The sequence below is a fragment of the Protopterus annectens genome, chromosome 10.part0 (genome assembly GCF_019279795.1).
Source record: "Protopterus annectens isolate FY-2018-M chromosome 10.part0, PAN1.0, whole genome shotgun sequence".
NCBI classification, from domain to species: Eukaryota; Metazoa; Chordata; order Ceratodontiformes; family Protopteridae; genus Protopterus; species Protopterus annectens.
This window is the reverse complement of record NC_056744.1, coordinates 1,306,729,792-1,306,751,684: the sequence shown is the minus strand read 5'-3', so window position 1 is coordinate 1,306,751,684 and position 21,893 is coordinate 1,306,729,792. Positions and strand designations below refer to the sequence as shown.

General features: G+C 44.1%; 1 protein-coding gene across 1 annotated transcript in view; it reads left to right on the top strand.

Moving 5' to 3' along the window:
* Positions 1-21,893, top strand: part of LOC122813583 (glucosidase 2 subunit beta-like) — a 1,646,077-nt gene that overhangs the window by 44,561 nt on the left and 1,579,623 nt on the right. The gene's annotated exons all lie outside the window — the stretch shown is intronic.

Sequence of the window (21,893 nt, the reverse complement as noted above, 5' to 3'; positions counted from 1 at the left end):
TCTTAATCCAGAGCTGGTTTTGCCACTGCAGTCTTGCAGGGCCTTATAGCTGGTCCTAATTCTATTTAAATTCCTCCTCCCAACCTTAGCTTTGGGAATCTACCCAAATGTAATGACTGCAACAGTGAAACACTAAGAACATAGTACAGTTGTGTACACTTACCATAAATGTGGATGTGTAGATGTTCAAGTGTATTCACTGTTGCAGTCCTGGTTACCCTCCCTCCAGCCCCCTTTCTTCTTTTGGCTATACCTCTACTCTCGCTTACTATGCTCAAAAAGCTTTTTGGTGTGTATGCTTTTTTGTTGGAGGTATATCCTTGTATTATAGATTTAATTGCTTCCCATTAGGGGGGAACCTGACATCTGGGGTAAGAAAAACTGATGTAATGGTGTCAGCTACATGTTTTTATACCCCTGACGACCTGACGTCATGGAAGATGGGACAGCAACTGACGCAGGACCCAAGACTTTGTTAATCCGCCCGACTGAGAGCTACTGCAAGCAGATAACCCAAATGTAATGACTGCAACAGTGAATACACTCGAACATCTACATTTATGGTAAGTGTACACAACTGTACTTTCTCTGCGCTTCCCTTCGCCTAATCTACTACGCCCAGGGTTTTCACAAAATGCCTGGCTCCAGCCATTGCATACTGCAGGCAGAGAAAAATCCAAATTTTCCCATACTTGGACGACTGGCTGATTCAGGCGGACAGTCAGGAATTGCTGGTGCAGCACCTGACATTTGTGAAACACCTTTTCACTTCCTGGGAGGTACACCATCAACAAAAAGAGGCCAAAAGTGGTATCCAGGCAAAAGATTGTATTCCTGGGAGCAAGCTTGGACACAACATCCCAGATGGCATTCCTCACTTCAGAAAAACAAGTCTGACAGCCTACATCAAACACATGCCCACCAGAACCCAGCTATCCGCAAGAGAAATAATGCAGGCCCTAGGGTTCATGGCCTCATGAATACTGTGAATTCCATATGCAAGACTGCATATGAGGAAACTTCAATGGTACTTAAAAAGTCTTTGGTGCCAACATTCTCAGGCCCTGGAAAGAGTCATTCCTGCCATATCCTAAGGAAAGAGTTCCTTTGGTGGGCAGAAGCATGCTTGCACAACAAGGGACTGCCCTTTTCTCAACCCCATGCCGCCCAGACCCTAACCACAGATGCATCAGACTATGCCTGGGGAGCACACATGGACGGCAAATGCATTCAGGGCCACTGGAGCCCAAGTCAAAATCATCTGCACATCAACCAAAAAGGTGCAGAATGCCTTGACAGCTTTCAGATCCCTACTCTTTCCAGGACAGCTGCTAATAAAAACAGACAACACCACAGTTATGTGGTACATCAGCAAGCAGGGGGGAACCCACTCCTACCCACTCTGCAGGTTAGCCGTGGCCCTGTGGCACACTGCTTTGGACATGCAAGTCCATCTGCAAGCTCATTTCCTGCCAGGCAAACAAAACTCACTGGCAGATGACTAAAGCTGAAATCTCCTAGACCCACACAAGTGGCAGTTGGAACCCAGCACCTTCAACTTTCCGATTCAGAAATAGGGGACCCCAGAGGTGGATCTCTTTGCCTCCCCTACAGTCACCAGCTCAGCAAATTCTGCACCAGGAATCCTCACAGCATGGCCTGGCAAGTGGATGCCCTGTCATTTCAGTGGGTAACTCTCTCAATCTGTGCCTTTCCCCCTCTGACCCTTTTCTCAAGAGTATTACTCAGAATAAGACAGGACAGACCAGGGACATTTCTGATTGCACTGGACTGGCCACGCCAACACTGGCACCCACTCCTGTGCAGCCTGTCACCGGTGCCACCCTGGCACCTGCACCAGAACCCAACCATCCTGTCTCAGCAGGAGGGAAAGATTTTGCATCCACAACTGCAAACCCTAAATCTTGCAGCCTGGCTTATTCCTTGAATTCTCCCCCAGCAACCCTAAGCAAGCAGGTGCTGGACGTCATTCCTGAAGCCAGAAGACCCAGTACAAGAAAATCCTATGCTGATAAGTGGTAAAGGTTCTGTTCCTGGATTCTATCTAAAGGAGAGGACACAACTTTGCCCTATCTGCCTCTAATCCTGGATTACTTAGCAGATCTACACCACAAAGGCCTGTCCTTCTTATCCATTAAGATACATGCCTCAGCCATTTTGGCTCATTACAACACTGAGCCACCTCTCTTCTAGCACTCTCTTATCAAACAGTTCCTGAGGTGGGCAAACAACTTAAGGCCACCAAGGAGAACACCCACCCCTGCTTGGGACTGGAAAAGCTCACGCTTCCCCCCTTTGAACCTGCTGTCAGCAGGCTTAGAATTCCTCTCTTGGAAAACAACATTGCTTCTGACCATCACTTCAACTGGAAGAGTGTCTGAGCTACAAGCAGTTATGACTGTGGAACCCTTCATTATTTTCTATGCTGACAGGGTTTCCCTCAGGACAAACCCTTCCTTCATGCCTAAAGTGGTGTCCAGTGTGGCTCTCAACCAATCCATCGATTTGCCAACTTTCTTCCCTAATCCTCAAAATAAAGGGGAAAGGATCCTGCACTCCTTGGACATGCACAGACAGCTCGGATTCTACCTTGATAGGATTAAGCCCTTCAGAAAATCTGACCAGTTACTAGTCAGCTTTGCAACAGGGGCAGAGGGCAAGGCCATTTCAAAACAAACAATTTCCAAATGGATAGCACACTGCATCCATTTCTGCTACAAGCACCATGAGAAACCAGCCCCTCAGGGGGTCAGAACACATTCCACTAGGGCAACATCTACCTCTACAGCATTTCTCAGGGGAGTCCCTACCAGGGACATCCTGAAAGCTGCTACCTGGAGTTCTGTACACACCTTCACCAAGCATTACCACCTGCCTATCTTTTCCAAATCCAGGGCAGGTTTCGCAACAGCTGTCCTGCAAGGCATACTGGCCAACCCTAACTCTTCTTGACTGCATCCACCCTTCTTCAGCTTTGGGAATCCACCCAAGTGTGATGACTGCAACAGTGAAACACGAAGAACATAGTACAGTTATGTACACTTATCATAATTGTAGATGTTTAAGTGTATTCGCTGTTGCAGTCCTGGTTTCCCTGCCTCCAGCCCCCTGTTTTTCCTCTCCTCTCTATGGCTATTACTCACCCCTTTCTGGGGTATTGGTACTGGTATTTACTTTTTACTGGGGATGTTTTCCCCACAATAACTTAGCTCCCTATTTGCAGGACTCCTGACCTTTGGGGCAATAAAAACTGATGTAATGCCGTCGGCTGCCTGTTTTTATACCCCTGACGACCTGAAGTCAGTCCTGGAGTGACAGCATCTTACGCAGAAATACTAAGTCTCTGGTATTCAGGCCGACTGAGGGCTACCTGCAGGCAGATAACCCAGGTGTGATGACTGCAACAGTGAATACACTCTAACATCTACATAGGTTCATAGGTTGGTACTAGGCTATCGGCTCTAGGGCCTATACAAGCCTAGCCATAACAATTCCCTGGATATTTCTTCCCACAATATTTACTTCCCTGGACCCCTGTCTAGCAGGGCGACTGACATGATCCCAGGGGTGAATTTCCTATCTCCCATCTAATCATCAAGGTTCCTTTTGAAGAGGGCCAAGGAGGCACTCTGCTTGATATGTATGGGCAGTCTATTCCAGAGTATGGGAGTCTCTGGGTCAGGAACCTATCCCTCCAGCATGTTTTATTCATTGTGATGACAAGGTTTAGATCCCTGGAGTGTGTGGCTCTGAGGGATTGGGATTTCTTTAAGTGGAGCGTGTCCAACAGCTCAGGGTTTGACATGGCCTTGTTTGTTAAGCAGAGATCGCCTCTGAGTAGATGATATGCCATAGAGTATAGCTGGAGTTTTTTTAGATGGTCAGCATATGGCATCTGCTTTAGGCCTGTGATTCATTTAGTGAGGTATTTCTGTGGCCTTTCCAGCTGTTGCAGATGTCTTGTGAGGTACATACAAAACGGGGCATTATACGACCTCCTTTTTTCTGGATGAAAAGCCTTTAGTGATGAGGTGTGCCACATAGGATTTCCTGACCGTTGTGGCAATGTGGTTATCAAAGGTTAGACCACTGTCCACCTGTGTCCCTAAGTCTTTCATCACACTTTCGATGTTTAGTGTACTGCCACCTATGTGGTAATTCATGGGTACATGTTTTTTTCCAAAGGGGATAACTATATATTTCTTGGCATTAAGCTTGAGCCCATGGCTCTGGCTCTGGCTCCAGGCATCTGTTTCTGTAAGGCCCTTTTGTAGAATATCCACATAATTTGGGGATTCAGTAATGGCTCCCAGTTTGCAGTCATCTGCAAACTTTGTTAGCCAGAGTCCCTTAGTGTTGGCCTGTACTTCAGAGAAGTAGATGCCAAACAAGAGTGGTCCCAGGACTGAACCCTGAGGTACTCCACGTGTCACTTGTCTGGAACTGGATTTGGAGTCTGCTACTTTTACAGTCTGGGTTCTGTCAGTAAGCCACTTGGCAACCCATCAAGTGATGTAGGGATTTATGCCCAGCTTAGTAAGTTTATCTATGACTCCAGAGTAGGGGATGGTGTCGAAGGCCTTGGCGAGGTCCAGATAGGCTGTGTGGACCGCCTTTCCCTCGCCACAGCTCTGGAGACCTGATTCAAAGAAGTCAATCAGGTTCAGGAGAAAAGATCCGCCCTTCACAAACACAAACTGGGTGGGGTCCAGTGTTTGAAGGTTGCCAATGTCTTTGTTTATAAGTTCCATGATAATGTGTTCTATGCCCTTGCAGATCAGGCACGTCAGACTGATGGGGCGGTAGTTCTTGGGATCCAAGGTGGAGCTCCCCTTGTGGAGTGGGATAACTGTAGCTGTGCGCCACTCAGTGGGCACGAAGCCTGAGGTGAGGCTATGATTAAACATAGCACTTAGGTGAGGTGCCAGTTCATTTTGTAGTTCATGTAGTACATAGCCCAGGATGTCATCAGGTCCCATGGATGCTGTATTCTTAGCTTTGGAGCGTGCGGGTTCTACCTGTGTGGCCGTGATTACCGGAATTTGGCAATCTTTTGGTATTGAGATGGGCCCTTTAGGGGGTGAGAGGGGGGTGAAGTTGGCACTAAATTGATCTGCCAGGATATTGGCAATATCCTTGGGATCAGTATATTTAATGCCATTCTGTTGTAGCTCAGAGCAAATCTGAGCATTGCCATTTAGATTCTTGACATAACTATAGAATGCCTTGTGGTTGTCTTTGGAGTCTTTGGCAATTTTATTTTTGTAACTAGCTTTTGAGGATTTTATGAGGGATCTCAGCTTCTTACTGAGGCTGGTGAGGGAGTTTTTTGCATCCTGGGATTTTCCTCTTTTCTGCAACAGTTTATTTCTTCTGTTGTATAGTTTGTTTATAGCAGGGGACCACCAGATGGTAAGTTTACACAACTGTACTTTTCTCATTCTCCTCAGCCTGCAGATGTCGCATTTTCTCATTTTCCTCAGTCTCTCTGCTGCTTCTGTTTCCAACCGCTTGGCCTCCAACGCAAATCTCTTTAACTCCAGACAGATTTTTAAGTCCTCTGTAAAAAGGTTGAGCTGTCCATTCTATGAGTGTTGTACATCTCCACGCCCAGTCTGATCGTCCTCCTGATTGCTATTCTCTGATGCAGCTGTGACCGAAGGTGCAGTCATGTCTGCTTTAGTCAGGTTTCCATCCACCAGTCCTTTAGCCTGGCACATCTCAGCCAAATGGCTTCTTGTCAGCTTACCATACTCCTCTGCTGGCATGCTTGCCTGCTCTCCCTGACTAAGCTAATAAAAGAAATAAAACAATTGTGATCTGAACTCTGAATGTTCACTGCGTGTTTGATTTAGAGTACAAAAACACTTTGTAATCACTGTAGACAAGCTACAGGAATTCACTATCCACAACACTACAAGCCAATTAATATGTGATGTAGCTACCTCACCACTATCAAACAATATTTGATGTGGATATCCCACCACTGCCAAACAATTAATATGTGATAGCCATGCACTGATCCAGTAATCAAAGAGACTCAGTCCTCGCCACTAGCACCAGTGAGGGGCATCCAAATTGGGAGGATAACAAGTGCACACACAGTGAAGTACAATTTCCTTTAAGAGCACACAGAGTTTACAGTCAGTCTGGGGTTGGTTTCTCCCTTTCTCTCCAGATCCCCAATAAGACTCCACACTGGCACAGCTAAAGGGTTCAGATCTCAGCTGTGTAGTGAAGCCAAAACCTCCAGTACCCTCTCTGTCCAACCAGTGATTTGTTTCCCTGCCCACGTAGCTGACACGCGCACGCACACCCACACACACTTTGAGATTTGATTTATATACAAACACACAGACACTCCTGGGGAAGGTTGGCACAGGTTCACTAACTGTGCCACCTTCTGCCCAGGCTATAAAGTAGTAATCCACTGCCACTAAGTACTCTTAACAAAGGGTGACCAATTACACTGTGTAATATTACTGTTATCCAAATAGTAAGTGTAACCCAGGTATAAGGCTATAGGAGTGGCTTATACAGCATCACCAAATTTATGCAACTATCTAAGAGCTTAAATTATCTCTACACAAAACAACCACAGTTAAAAGGCTTAAAATATTTAATAATAAAAACACAAGACAAGACTCATCAATTCAACACAGTGATCATAGAGAGTTCAGGAATCACAGGAAAATACTTTAAAACAATATTGTAGGATAGTCTCAAATAAATATGTAAAACATCTACACTAATCTGGCTATACTCCTTTTTTATATTTTATTCGATCTTAATTTTAATTCGCTAGCTATGGAGATGTTTTCATGTAGTTCTGGCAAGGTTGTTGCATTAAACCTAAGCTGCCACAACATCTCTTGGTGCAGCAGTTTGTTTTTCCAGTCGCCTGGAAATACTTGTAGTGATATTTGATCAACAACAAAAAACGTAAATTTATTAAAATTGTTACAGGACATAGAGTGCCGTGCAAGTGCACTTTTGTTGTCACCTTTTGATATACTATGTAAGTACAGATAAACTCTCTTGTTCAGTGCATTGTTAGTTTTTCCAATATAAAAAGCCTGACAAGATGAGCATACTGCAAAATAGATAATTCTTTCTGAAGTGCAGTTGTATTTGCCATCTTTCGCATATCTAACTATTCTGTCTTTGAGATACCCCTGGTAATCAGAATTAATATAACAACATTGATTGCATCTACTACACTTTCTAGTTGTAGGAAACACTCTATCGTGTTGCACTGGGTTTCTTTCCAAAATAGTTTTAAGATTACTTCTCTTTTTGTATGTAAATGTGGGAGTCCTATTACACAGTTTTGGTGTTCTCATCACAATTTAATATGTGCCAATTTTTGAAAATAATGTGTTCAATATTTTTAGCATCCAGTGTGTAGTGTACCACCATATTTGTAGCCATAGAAAAACTGGGTTACGTGACTTGGGCATTGATGTCCTTCAAGAATGCAACTGCAGTCATAACATATGGGTTGTCCTGCCTCAGGCAGCCACGGTCGGCCGGATTCCAAAGTCTGGGTCCGGTGTCGGCCGGTGTCGCCTCCTCTCTGACGTCAGAACGGCTGGAGTATAAAGGCATTGGCTGACGCCATCTTCTTCAGTCTTTCTTGCCGCGCAGTGCCCGAAGCAGAAGCAGTTCACAAGTGCCGGTCGGTCAGCTCTTGTGTTTTCAGTACCGAAGTCATTTAAAAGCTAAGTACCCCGTTGGGGAACATTTTTTTTTGCCTCAGCCGATGTCAGAACAAATTGAGAAAGTTAATAATTGTTTGTCTTGTGGTAAACAAATACCTCATAAGGACTTCCATTCTTACTGCCTTCCTTGCCTGGGCCCAGACCACGATGTCTCGGCCTGTGCTGCCTGTGCTTGCTTTAATAAGCGCACTCTCAGGCGCGGGGCAGAATTTGCTGAAGACTTTTTCGGCGAATCTTTTGCTTACATCATGCCGTCGGATCAACCAACAACTCAAGTTACCAAAAAACGAAAGGACCGGGACCGACATCCTCGGCCCGCGTCCTCCACTGATGCACCTCCTAAACCTTCCGCTAGTGCTTCGGTCCCTTCGGAAGCAGTAATTCAACCGCTCCAGGCCGACTACACAGCGTTAACACGTCCTTCGGTCTCGGAGCCTTCTCCGGTGCCGGTTATTGATTTTCCTCCGGAAACCGAAGTTCTGGATCTACCCGACACCATTCCTGTAGACAAGGTTACTCCTGCACATGGGGCTGCAAGGCCTCCTGTATCCATGTCCATCAAGGCCTTTGCACGTGCTAAGGCCGCCAGCCAGGCCAAGGCCCATCCCAAACCTTCTGCCCAGACCCCTTCTTCTGATAAACAGATCATGTCTCTTGCTGCAGATCTTATTTCTCTTATCAGGGGGTCTCAGCCTCATCCAGACAGAGGTTCTCAGCCACCTGCAGAGAAAAGGCCCGGAACTGAGCAGGCTGACAACCTCTCTTCAGATGAAGCCTCTGGGGATTCTGAGCATTCAGATACCCAAGAAGAATCCTTCCAGGCCTATGAGGATTCTGATGCTGAGGAATCTATTCCCTCTGCCTCTCCTCCAGAGGATTTCTCGCTTGGTGAAGTCCTGCACTCTATGAGGGAACATTTTAAATGGCAGGGTCAGGAATTCTCTGACTCCAGGAAAAGGTTACGTACCTTCCTCAAGCTTCCCCAGCACAGACCTTTAGGTATTCCTCCTGTTATGGATGTCTTGGATGATGTTTTCTCCGACTCCAGTGCTAACCCTGATTCTCTCCCCCCTGCTCCTGTCAAGCCAGACAGATATTATAGGGTCCCTGACACTCAGAAACATCTCTTTAAGGCCCACTCCGTGGATCTAGAAACTATTTCACAGGGCCCCAAAGGAGTGGCTACTTCCACTGCCAGCGGATAGGGAAGCTAGGTCCCTGGAGAGATGGGATAAAAAAGTTTAGACCTCTACCACCCTAGCCATGAGGTCCCTTAACTGCCTTTTTCATATGTTTCAGTACCAGGATTTTTTACTGGATGATTTACAGAAAAAGCTAGCCTCTCCTGAGCCCATTGATAGTAAGGCATTGCAAGATCTAGTACATAACACTCAGCAGGTTAACAATCATTTTCTTCATTGTGGTTATGATGCATTGGAAGCTTCATGTAGGGCAGCTATGACTGGGGCTGTGATACATAGACATGCTTGGTTAAAAGATCAGCCCCTGCCAGACCATGTTAAAGTAAAGTTACTTGATGCACCTCTGGAAAAACAGAAGCTTTTTGGTGCTAATGCACAAGATGTGTTGAAGTCCATTGAGGAAAAAGCTAAGTCAGTACAGACAGTCAAAGATTTCCTCCAGGTTCAGCCACCCAGATTCAGCAGGAACTGGCCTTCAAAGAATTGGTCCTTCCCAGACTCTGACAAGTTTCAAAGGGGAAAAAACAGGCGTGCCCGAGGTAGAGGGCAATACCGAGGCTCCTACAGGGGCCGCCAATGGCAACCTCCAAATCAAAGAAGTGGCGCAGGCAGCCCAGCTGCACCTCAAGGACAACAACAATGACTTGACTTTCATACCGCCTACAAAGGCTCAGAGAGAAGCACCTTTGGGCGGAAAATTATCCTTATTCTCAAAAAACTGGCATATCTTAACCAAGGACAACTGGATTCTGGATTTAATAGACAAGGGTTACAGATTCCACTTCCATACTTTGCCAATAAGACAAGGCATGCCAAACCTGCCACATCATCAAAGGGCAGAGGCACTCATTCAAGTTTCAAAGCTGTTAAGTATAAAAGCAATAGAAAAGGTTCCTCCTCAGGAACAAGGCCAGGGATTTTATTCAAGACTGTTCCTTGTTCCAAGAAAAGAAAACAAATGGAGGCCTATACTGGACTTGTCTACTCTAAATACTTTCCTCATTGTGCCAAAGTTCAAAATGCTGACGTTGCAGCAACTCCTTCCCATGCTGGGCAAGGGGTCTTGGCTGGTCACTCTGGACCTCAAGGAGGCATACCTGCATGTCCCAATCAGACAAAGCTGCAGAAGATACCTCAGATTTCTTGCAGGGACAGAGCATTATCAATTCTCAGCATTGCCGTTTACTGCGCCCAGAGTGTTCACGAAATGCCTGGCATCAGTAGTGGCACACTGCAGACTCCAGGGGATTCAAATATACCCCTACCTGGACGACTGCCTCATACAAGCAGACAACAAACAAACTTTAATAGCAAACTTGGACTATGTCATTCAATTACTGCAGGCTTTGGGATACACAGTCAACATTCAGAAATCAAGACTACTGCCATCCCAACAGATTATTTTCCTAGGAGCCAAACTGGACACAGAAACACAAATGGCCTATGTCACGGAGGAAAAACAGCAGCAGCTACCAGAGTACTTCAAAGGCCTAGCAAAGCTCCCCCAGCTGACTGCAAGGAAAATCCTGCAGACCCTGGGGTTCATGGCATCTTGCATTCTTCTGATACCTTTGGCAAGACTTCATATGAGAAAGCTGCAATGGTACTTAAAAAGCTTATGGTCCCAACACAGCCAAAGCTTAGAGGACATAATCCCACTCATTCCATGTCTGCAAAGAGAATTTTTGTGGTGGGCTCAAGCAAGTCAGTTAAACAAAGGCATGTCTTTCAACAAACCTGAAGCAGGTCAAGTGATTACAACAGACGCCTCAGATCATGGATGGGGGGCGCACATGGAGGGCAGATGCATTCAAGGTCAATGGACACCAAGGGAAAGGCATCTGCACATAAACCAAGAAGAGATGTTGGCAGTGATACATGCAATCGAAACTTTCGAAAAATCACTACAACAAGGGCATTTGCTAATAAGGACAGACAACACCACTGTCATGTGGTATATAAACAAGCAGGGAGGCACTCATTCTTATCCCCTCTGCAGACTAACAATGATTCTCTGGGAAAAATCCCTGAGTCTGAACATACATCTACAATCCCAGTTTGTGCCAGGCAAGGACAATGTACTGGCGGACAAGCTGAGCAGAAATTTCTTGGATCCACACGAATGGATGCTGCATCCTCTCATTTTCTCACAAATAACAAAGACATGGGGAAGACCGGACATAGATCTCTTTGCTTCTCACATGAATCATCACCTGGAAAAGTTCTGTACAAGGACCCACCATCCTCTAGCCTGGAAAACGGATGCTCTCTCTTTCAGCTGGAATTCTCTAACAATTTATGCATTCCCTCCTCTACCACTGCTGACCAAGGTGATACTGAAGATCAAAGCAGAACAACCAACAGGCATTTTGATAGCTCCAGACTGGCCAAGGCAACACTGGTACCCATTGCTGTTGAGCATAACTCAGACCAAACCGTGGCCTCTGCCCCTATGGCCTCTACTTCTAACACAACACGATTACAGGGCTGTTCATCAAAACCTGAAAACATTACATCTGACAGCCTGGAGGTTACCATAGCTCCTTCCGCTATCTCTCTTTCCAAAAAAGTTCAAGAGATCTTACTGGAAGCACGCAGACCTTCCACCAGAAAAACCTATTCAGCCAAGTGGAAGAGATTCATCATCTGGAATGCCAGCAGGGGTCAGGATGCAACAGTACTGAATATATCTCAGATATTGGAATACTTGACAGAAATGTTTCATACTGGTCTCTCATATTCTTCCATAAAGATTCACACCTCCGCAATCTCAGCAAAATACAATTGTGATCCACCAGTGTTTTCACATCCTTTGCTAAGACAGTTCCTAAGAGGGATAAAGAATATCAAACCTCCCAGAAAACAGCCAGTACCTGCATGGGACCTCAACTTCGTCTTGGAAAAATTAACTCTTCCTCCCTTTGAGCCAGCAGCAACTTCGGAAATGCAATTTCTATCATAGAAAACGTTTTCCTATTGGCAGTCACATCAGCAAGCAGAGTCTCGGAGATACAGGCACTCATGGCAGTACCTCCTTTTCTCATTTTTCATCAGGACAGAGTCTCTCTAAGAACCAATCCTTCATTCATGCCAAAAGTAATCTCCAGGATGTCTCTAAATCAAGCCATTCACCTGCCTACTTTCTTCCCCAATCCTCAAAATGGGGGAAAAACTGCTGCATACTTTGGACATACACAGACAACTACGCTACTACTTGGACAGAACTAAGGCCACCAGAAAGTCTGACCAACTGTTTGTAGTCTATGCTGCTGGAGTACAAGGAAAAGCAATCTCCAAACAAACAATTTCAAAATGGATTGGACACTGCATCAGATTCTGCTATTCTTTTCATGGAAAAGGTGTGCCAGCCAATATTAGGCCACACTCCACCAGAGCTATAGCCACATCCACAGCTTTCCTAAGAGGAGTGGCTACAAAGGACATTCTAGAGGCTGCTACATGGAGCTCCATGCATACATTTACCAAGCACTACAACCTGCCTTTATACTCCAGATCCCGAGCAGGCTTTGCTTCGGCAGTCCTGCAGGGCATTTTAGCTACACCATCCCTTTCTTAGTTCCATCCACCCCCAGCTTGGCTATGGTATTCAACCCATATGTTATGACTGCAGTTGCATTCTTGAAGGACATAGTACAGTTTTGTACCTACCATAAATGTAGATGTCCGATAGATATGCAACTGCAGTCGGATTTTCCCACCCTCCTACCCCTCTGCATCTTCTTTATGGGTCCACTACCCCTATTCCTATTAGCTGGGGGTATCTCCTATGGTGTATCTGTTTATTACTGTTGTGCATGTCTGGAATTGTTTATCCATTCACCAAATTTAGCCTTCCTAGGAGGGCACCTGGCATCTGGGGCAAGAAACACTGAAGAAGATGGCGTCGGCCGATGCCTTTATACTCTAGCCGTTCTGACGTCGGAGAGGAGGCGACACCGGCCGACGCCGGACCCAGACTTTGGAATCCGGCCGACCAAGGGCTGCCTGAGGCAGGACAAACCCATATGTTATGACTGCAGTTACATATCTATCGGACATCTACATTTATGGTAGGTACAAAACTGTACTTTTATTACCTTAGTGAACCCAAATTTAATAATGGGTCCATAAATAGTGGATCGCTCACTTAACACAGATCTCGCTGTATTGTCCAGCAACTCACTAGGATAATCACGTTCTAAGAACATGCCCTTAATCAGGGCAAATTCATCTACACACTTTGCATCATCAGATGTTAATCTTGATGCTCTAATATATTGGCTTCTTACTATTCCCCTCTTTTGATAACAGGGGTGGCAGCTTGAAAAAAATAGATAAGTGTTAGTGTGTAGGTTTTCTATAAATCCTGGTCTCAAAACCCCCCCCTCATCGAGCCTTGTAACGTAATATCCAAGTAATCAATATTGGTCAGCTCAATTCGGTGAGTGTGAACTGTAAGAAATCTGTACTAGCTTCCATCTGCCCAAGAAATACATAGAATTCATCAAGATTACCATGCCATAAAATAAATAAATCGTCCAAGTATCTGAAATATGCCTTACATAGCTTAAACAGTGGTAACAAAAAGACAACATCCAACTCCCATTTAAGAAGCACTCCATTTGCAAAGGTCGGCGCGCAGTTCGCGCCCATCGCGACCCCAGAACGTTGTTTGTAAAATTCATTGCAAAAACATAAAAGGTTATTGGTTAAAACAATGTCCATGAATTCATGAATCAGCATAGCGTCGTTCTCAGATAAACTACTGTGTCTCTTTACTATGTCATCAAACCAGGTTAATGATTGATCCTGAGAGATGTGTGAGTGAGGGTGTGTCTTTTTTGCTTTGATTTGAAACAGTATTTGAACTCACACTACTTTTGTAAAGTCAGGTTCTGAAGATGTCTTTTTTACAAGACAAAAGCACTTAGTCTGTGGTTTATCAATAAACGTTTGTGGATTACTGGTTATCCTGGCTTTCTGTGGCTTCCAGTTTTTACTTCATACTTAATATTTACAAGGACATAGAATTATTTAGAAAATGCTATCTGGCTAGTCTGGCAGCCTTCACAGTTTATATTTTTAATTAAGTACAAATTAAACATATGCATTTAAGAAATTTCTTTTTCTTGTATCTTTGTCCAGTTTTATTATGAATTTCCTGACTGTGTGCTAAAATTTACATTAGAATTTGTTGTTTGTGAACTGGTAACTAGAACAGGAGCAGGATTTTTTTGTGCTGATAGAACACTTTTAACCCAAACATTAAATTAGTTGAGTTTACTTTCCAGCATTTTATATGTATGTATATATGTATGTGTCTGCATGATACATATGTATATATTTATTGTGAAAGAATATGACCTTTATTACCCTGATTTCATTCTGTGGGTGCTTTTTACCTTAAGTAGATACTTATCCACTCATTAATAGATAGAGACATTCATCCAAACCCAGGCCCAAGGAAGACTTTTACCACCTAACCCCATAGCCCTAATCCCTCTAGTAAACAACCCCCCACCAAATCTCCCAACTCACTCTCTATAGCACATCTCAGTATATGTAGCATAAATAACAAAGTTGCTCAACTCCATGCTCTCTTGGATATACACTCATGACATACTATGTCTGACAGAAACTTGGTTAAAACCTGTAACTCAAGACAATGAAGTCATCCCACCCGGATATGATATCTTAAGACAAGATCGTATAGCCAAGAAAGGGGGGGATAGCTATTCTATACAAAGCAAAGTTTCAAGTTACTGCTTATGACTACAGACCACCTCAAGACATTAATGCCGAAATCCTTATTTCTAAATTTCAGCTTAATACTCGTAAATCCATATATATCATCTGTGTTTATCTTCCTCCTGGTAATAACACCAACACCCTAGAAAATATCCTAAGCTGTCCATCACTAAACTTCCCACAAGAAAGTATAGTCCTTGGTGACTTTAATATTGACTGGAAGTGCTGTAGCAATGAACAACCTACTACCCACATTAACCTATATGTTTTTTCTCAAACCATTACCTCCCCAACAAGGATAAACAAACCCAATAAAAAAGAAAGTAGATTATGTTATTAGATTGGATACTCATAAATAACCATCACCAAACATATGAAGTAGGGACCCTCCCTGGTGATGTCAGTGACCACTCACTTACCTATATTATCAGGCATAAGATTGATATACCCTTCAAACCCACATTAAGGACAACTCGGACCAATAAAAACTTTAACCCGGATCTCTTACAAAGTGAACTTAGGGCATGTGACTGGTCACCCATAAAATAGCTCCCACTTGAGGAAGCTGTAAAATACTTTAATTCTAAATTCCTAGCCATTCTAGACCACCATGCACCAACCCATTCTATCAGAATTAGGACTAAACCTGCCCGATGGCTTTCAAAAGAAACCAGACAAAAAATCCTACTTAGAAATAAATACTGGACTAAATGGCGAGCTACTAAAAACCCTGTAGATCAACAAACGTTTAGACAGCTGAGAAATAACACAAAAAAAGCTATACTCACAGATAAAAGAAACTTTTATGTACAACTCCAGCAAACTCAACAACATAATCCACAAATGTTTTTGGCAAGCATTAACAAACTTCTTCACCCAGGTCACTCCATTACACCAACCCCACAAGGCACTGACCATGAGAATCACAAGGAAACTGCCAATGCCTTCAATACCTTTTTCACAGAGGCCATTCAAACTCTTGCCAATCAGCTAGTATCTAATGGCTTAACTTCGTTAATCTCAAGTGCTAGCCCACCCCCTCCATTTCACTTGTAACCAGTCCCAACATCACACATTCTCACCCTTATCCAAAAACTTAAACCAACTACCTGCTGAATATCTGCAAATAGCAGTCAAATCTATAGCCTGTCCTATTTCCATCCTGATTAACAGAACCATAATCGAAGGTTACATCCCAACTATCTGAAAAATCTCTCACATTATCCTCCTACATAAAGGTGGTAACTCTAACGAATTTTTTAATTACCGCCCCATAGCCTTACTTTCTCCTCTGGCAAAAATAATGTAAAAATGCATCCACAGTCAACTACTAGACCACCTAATCCAAAATAACTTACTTTCTAAATGTCAACATGGATTTAGGCCATTCCACAGTACTACCACAGCCCTGTTATCCTTTTCTGACTGCATTAATAAAAACCGTAACAACAAAATTTTTTTCTCTGCACTCTATCGATCTTTCAAAAGCATTTGATATGGTTAACCACCAGGTACTTATCAATATCTTTAAATCCCTTTCACTAGATGCATCGGCTATAAAATGGTTCCAATCCTACTTCGATAATAGACAGCAGGCTATGCTATGGGACAGCAATCTATCTGCCCATCTCCCCATTACCCTTGGTGTCCCTCAAGGCTCCGTATCAAGACCTCTTCTATTCTCAATTTTTATTAACAACCTTCAATCAGTAATTCCTCAAGCTACCTGTATGCAATACACTGATGATTCCACATTAATATGCTCGGCCACTTCTACATCTGAACTACAGTCCCTAAACCAAAAGGTGTTTAATACAGTAGAACAATGGTTTACACACTGTTGCCTCCTCTTGAACCCCAAAAAAACAAAACTCTTGCTCTTCACTCCTACCCGGAAGTCCTCCCCTGTAGATTTCACTGTCCTTTCTAATAATGGTACTCTCATATCTCCCGATCCAACTACCAAACTCCTTGGAATAACAATAGACAATAGCCTTAACTATAACACTCATATTGACAACATAATTAAAACCGTAAATAAAAAACTGGGCTCCCTCTAATAGGATCAAACCCTTCCTTACCCTAGCAGCCCGAATAACTATTGCCCACACCCATCTAATATCTACACTCCTCTATGCCTCACCCATTTATACTAATCTGTCAAAAAATAACCTCAACAAACTGGAAAAATCCTACAATAACATTGCCAGATTTGCCACTGGCAATCCATTTAGAACCCACCACTATTATAATTTAAAGCAGCTAGGATGGCTTGAGCTACACAGTCAGCTAAAATTTCACCAACTTACCATTGCCCACAAGACCCTTTATCAACCTACTAACACTCCCAACACTTTCTACCCTCATAACCCCTACAAAAATCTTAATACCTTACGCCCTTCAAATAAACTACTTGTTTGCATAAGTAAATCCAACAACCTGGCCGGAGACTCTTTCTCTAACACTGTTGGAAAAAACTGGAACCTACTTCCCAGTGAACTTGCATCACTGTCCTCAATATCACCTTTCAAATATAATCTGAAATTATACCTTACAATACACTGGTTATGCCCCTGCACTAACCCTGACTAACTTCCCCTTTCTATTACTAGCTACTTCTTCCCACTACTTCTCTATACTCAGTCCAGTTTCCTTGATAACAAAGAAACTTTTATCTTGTAGATAATACCAATGTTTGTAGTGATTTCGTTATTATGGTTTGTTAAATGTATGTGATTGATTTGTGATATAGTTGTGGAATGAGTTATCATTTGTTAAATTATGTATTGTACCAACATTTTTATTTGAATTGTGTTCTTGCAGCTCATCTCCCCGGGCTTCTACTGAAAATGGACATCTGTCCAGTTAGACTAGCCCAGTCAACAAATGTAAAATAAATGAAATAAATAAATTGATGTTCAGGTAGGAAGTTAGTCCCATACCTATGGCCCCTGGAATACTATTTTCCATCTCACCTTCTCCACAGTTTCACTTTTTGTATGTGCTCCAACTTCACAAGCCATTGTTACCTCAAGTGTTTACAAGGAATTAAGTGCAAGTTAACAGAAATTAAAGAAATAAAACACTGCACTGATGCAATCTGGAAACTCATTTTGGTACAGTTTATAAAAGAATCATCTGTATCTGCATGCTTCAGTCCCTTACCTGCATTCCTTACATATGTTGCCAATTGACCCGAATACCAGGTATATACCAAAGCCGGTCATGGACGCCGTCAGAAGGCCTTTAGGGCGTCACAGGTATCAAGGTATGACCGGACGCACTTATCCCCCCAGTTTTTTTTGCGTGGTCGTATGGATCGCCGTGTTCGCGGTGCGGGTTGGTCGAAGATTTTCGCCGCGAGGTTTTGGACCGAATCAATTTGGCTAACCGTCCGCTGGGGAATATTTGGAATATTTTCTTTTTCTTTTTTTAGAATATTCAGAAAAAGTAAAATCAAAAATAAACTTATTTGTTGGAAACGGAAACAGATACATAGGGACTACCAACACATGTGGCACGTGTGTTTACCCTGAGAGTTGGCGTTGTTGGGTGTTCCTCTCTTGCGCGATTTAACAACATTACCATAAGGAGATTTGACTAACAAGCGTTAGTCTAAGGAGCGGGTGCAATTACAAAATGCCTGGATGTTCCGCGGGCTACCGCTAAGAAGCGCGCCGCAAAGGACAAAACACACCTAGGTTAGAGGCTACCCACCCAGGGACCCGGGTTCTTTAGACACCCGATTTGTGCCAGAGAGGCAAACAGAAGTTTCCCCCTAGTCCCAGGGGAGATGTTCTCCCTGCACAAGGTGGTTAGGGCCTTCCCTTTGTTACCTAAGGCTCTGCCAAGAGTAGGCAGTAGGCCAGGTTAGCAGGTGCTCCTCCTAGTACTCTTAGCAGCCCTGTGCCAAGAGACATATGCTTAAGATGGCTCCACCCCTTCTGCTTCCTGGATTTTTTTTTCATCTTCTCAGAGACTGCCATGAGGATGAGGCAGCATGGGAAGGTCAGTCAGGATTCTTTTCTGAGACAGGGAAAGACTTTTGAATTTTTGTTTTTACCTCAGCATAGGCCTTAGCCCCCTGTCCTTTGTCTTTTCTGTGTGTTTTGATGTTTTGCAGAGGCTTCCCTTAACCCTGATTCTTTACTCTTTACTTAAAACCGAAACGGACAGATACTATAGGGTGCCTGAAACATCTTTTAAAAGCCCTAGGGCAAGAGATCCAGACAGCAGTTACTCAGGGGCCTAAAGGGGTAGGGGTTAAGGTGGCTAAAATCCAGTCCCAGTTCCACAAAAGAAGCAGAGCTTTAGAGAGATGGGGAAAGAAAGTGTATACTTCTTCAGCTTTAGCCATGAGGGCTTCGGATGCTCTGGAAGAAGGTATTGAATGTAAGGAGTTACAAGATCTACAACAGTCTGAAACAGGTGGGTAAGCATTCTTACAATGTGGTTTTTTTGCTGCTACAGGCCCTTCCTGGGTGGCTGCCACTGGTACTGTCCTTCGCGCGCACACGTGGAGGATCAGACTATAGGAGGCTGAGCATCAAAAAAAAAAGATGCCCTTGCCCCTTTACATGTGTTGTTTTGTTCGCCCTGTTGAAGCAGTTTTAAAGAAAATGCTATGCACACTGTTAGCAAAAAGCGTGGGTTCAAGGCACCAAAGTTCCCTAGATAGGGCTGCGTCTACCAGGGGCGTGTTTTAGGCAGAGCCCAGTCTAGGGGTAGGTTCCTCTTTAGATCCAGGGTCAGGGGGGCACCTTAGTCAGCCCAGGGGCAGGGCAGGGGTCAGCCCTTTCAGCACAGGGGAGCCCTTTACCACCTGCACTGACCAATGAAACCTTGCTCAAGCGCCACTGGGAGGCGGCAGCAGCACCACTGAGTTTAAGACTCCAAGACAGATGCACAAGATGGGTGGGTTTACCCAAGCATCCAGGACATGAGGTCATTCACCCCCACCGCCACACCGTTCATGGGCATCGCTAACCGCTCCGCTTCCAAGCTATGATGGAAGCTCACACACAAATATCCATATTGACACAGATAGGGTTATCACAGCGGTGCCTATGGCAGGAGGGGGCCTAGGATTTTGGGCTCCAGCTTAAGGGTGGGAGAGAGTACAAAAAAGGGTCTATCGTCAAGACCTTTTTGGACATTGTTCTGTTCATCCCTTGATCAGTCAAGTTCAAGATGCTGACATTGCAACAGCTTCAGCCCCTGAAGCTGGAGCAAGGATCACTGTCTCCTTAGATCTTAGTCCAAGAGCTTTAATTTCTAGGCCACTCTGGGCTGCAGGAAGTATCTGCGCTTTTGCTCAGCTCTCTGCATTGCTATCTTTATTTCTGTATTGCCCTTTGGCTTATCCACTTGCACCGGTGAGGTCGATAGCTTTCTTCAGGATAAATGCTTTTCAGAGACCCTTATTTACAGATCGATCTGATTTGGCGATTCTGCCTGATTCGATTCTGGTTAGGGCAGGACTAACTTCTATGAAAGCAAGTATGTGATTAACTAACAGCAGATGTGAAGGTAACAAAGTCCAGTCTAGTACCCTCCTCAGTACCCCTCAGGGGGTGTGCTTTTCAAGACAGCAGCCCAGATGGCCTTCTTAACTCCCCCGACAAAAAAATCTTTCCCTTGAATCTTTCTTTACACAGATCAAACATCACATCAGTCCGGCTGAGGACACAGTAAGCAGCCCTTCCTTCATTTCATTGTATTCTGATTCTGGTGCTTCCTGCAATGCCAAACTGGATATGAGGAAGTTACAATGGTATCTCAAGAATCTATGGACACACACAGCACTCGATCTGGACTGGATACTGTCATAATAAATTTGCATCCAATCCTGAATGGTGTGGGTAGGGCAATCACACAAACCTAAAGGACTGTGACTGACCCGCCGAGGCAAGTCAGATTCTAACAACAGATGCCTCAGACAACGCTTGGGGGCTCATCTCACAACAACATTCTTGGTACTATACTCACCTAACACAAGACATATGGATTCTCTGGGGGACGGCTCTCTGGATCTTCAGGCAAGGTTTTCTGCGGGGTGCAGAACTCCTTAGCAGATGTGTTTACATGGCAAATCATGGATCCCCATCCAGTGGAACTGATCCCCTCAGGTATCAGGTATATTAACAGTGTCATGGGAACACCAGACATAGATCTGTTCGGCTTTCTCCTCTAAACCACCAGCTGCCATCACAAAAAACAAACACACCAGGCAGCTTGGAAAACGGCGGCTCTTCTTTCTTTCAGTTGGAAAAACCTCATGTAATATGCCTTTCCACCCACTTCCTACTTCTAAAAGTTTCTGCTAAGGTAAGCCAGGACAAACCAAGCAGGATCTAGAGAGAAAAGTGTAGTGTATGACAAGTGGAAGAGATTTTGCTTTGCTTTGGCAAAGGGGTGTGGATGTTTCTGAGCCTTACTTTGCACGTGCACAGTTACGCTACGCCTACTTAGAGATAGGACTAAGGGTTTCAGGCAGTCTAACAGTTGTTTGTTTCTTTTACTCAGGGCAAGCCTGTGTCAAAGCAAACTCTTTCTCCACTAGGGCCCACCCACACCTTTCTCCTTCTAAGGAAGTCAGGACATGGACATTTGAAGCAGCTACTGAGTTCAGCATACTTTCTCTCTACACTACCACCTTCCTGGGTTGCTGCTGCTATTCTACAGGGCATTTGACTCCTTCTCTTTATTTTGCCATCCCCCCTTACCTGTGCTCCTGCTTCTATTTGATTTGCCATCCCCCTTACCTCTGCTTTGGGAATTCCCAAGTGTAAGGACTGCAGCAATGTACAGTTTTGTACCTACCATAAAAATGATGATGTCAAGATCCACATTGCTGCAGTCCAATTTATCCCTCAAGTCCCCTCTGTGTTTATATGTGGCGTCGGTGCGCGCATTTACCCCCTGGTCCTCCTGGCGTCAGTTTATGCGCCATGACGGCGGCGCCTGCTATACTTTAATTGGCTTCGACCAAGGACATTATACACTGGACATTGTTCCTATTTTATAAGTGTTATAAAATGTATGTTTACAGAAACAGATGTAATGGGCCAGCTGAATGTTAATAAACAGAGGAAGTGATAGTCAGTGAGGAATGGATGAACAAAATAATTCTTTGCTGCTAGCAAATTTTGTGCTTCTATTTTTCATGGAGTCATTTCCTGCACTCTGATTTATAGACAGA